This window comes from Galeopterus variegatus, unplaced genomic scaffold (assembly GCF_000696425.1).
Source record: "Galeopterus variegatus unplaced genomic scaffold, G_variegatus-3.0.2 Scaffold2868, whole genome shotgun sequence".
Lineage (NCBI taxonomy): Eukaryota > Metazoa > Chordata > Mammalia > Dermoptera > Cynocephalidae > Galeopterus > Galeopterus variegatus.
The window spans coordinates 171,635-172,814 of record NW_007728979.1 but is presented as its reverse complement, the minus strand read 5'-3'; positions in this window follow the sequence as shown (position 1 = coordinate 172,814).

Sequence of the window (1,180 nt, the reverse complement as noted above, 5' to 3'; positions counted from 1 at the left end):
TTTCTGTTAGGTCTCAGCACCACGCCAGTTGCTGTTTTGGAGGCATCTTTCCAAGGTTTTCATTACTTTGATGAGCTCGAATTTAATTAATTCTAGTACCGTTTCCCAAACTTACATATTTCAGGCTCCTCGGATTCAGTAGATGGGGTGATGTCTGGGAATCCAGTCTTCTCAAAGTGCCCTAGGGGATTCTCATCATCAGCCAAGATCTGGAAACACAGAACCCTTCTACAAAGCCTTGAACCAAAGCCCTCGGAACAGGGAATTCCCCTTCCTGCCTGCTGGGTGTGTCATGGTTACACGACCGGGTTTTTATTAAAAGGATGGAGGGAAGGGGGCAGAGCAACCCTGAGAACTACCTGTACAATATTCACTGCAAGAATTCCCCAGCGGGAAAACTTCCAATTCCGAATTAAATAAAGGATGACGACGGCCCGGATTTGGCAGTCCTGCAGCTGTCACTAGGTCGGGACCTCGTGGGTCTGACTGATCAAGGCCGGCCGTGCCCTCCTCGGGAGCCAAGGCTTCTCCTCTGAGAGCAGCTCCAGCGAGGGGGAGCGGGGTACTGGGTGGGCTCTCCCCGGAGAGGTCCTGCGGCCTTGCGGTGGGCTGGGGAGTGGCTTTCAGCACCACCCCTGCAAGCGGCAGCCACTCCAGCGTGGCGTGGGCAGGGGGCGTGGAGAGACGTAGGTATATTTGGGGAGTGGCTTTCAGCCCCCCCCCTGCAAGCGGCAGCCACTCCAGCGTGGCGTGGGCAGGGGGCGTGGAGAGACGTAGGTATATTTATTCCAGCCTGAGAGCGGGGTGCCGGGGCCGCTCCAAGCTACTCGAGGAGCTGTCCTGAGCCCGAGAGCAGGCTGGTTCCGAAGAGGGCTATGAACCCAGCGCTCCTGGCTGGCCAGGTGAGGGCGGCCGTGGTGTGGGCACCCGACGCTCGGAAAATTCGCGGGAGTGGCCCTTGGGGGGTGATGGAGCGCACAGTCCGGCTCAACCCTGGGTAATGCGGGCTCAGGCTCCCCTGCAGACAGGCCGGGGATGATGCGGGCTCAGGCTCACGCTCGGTCGGGGGTGATGCGGGCTCAGGCTCCCCTGCAGCCAGGCCGGCGGCCGCAGCCCGGCGATCTGCCGCTGGGGCGCTGTTCCCGCGCGCGGCAGCTAGTGGCGCTCAACCCCCGCGTCC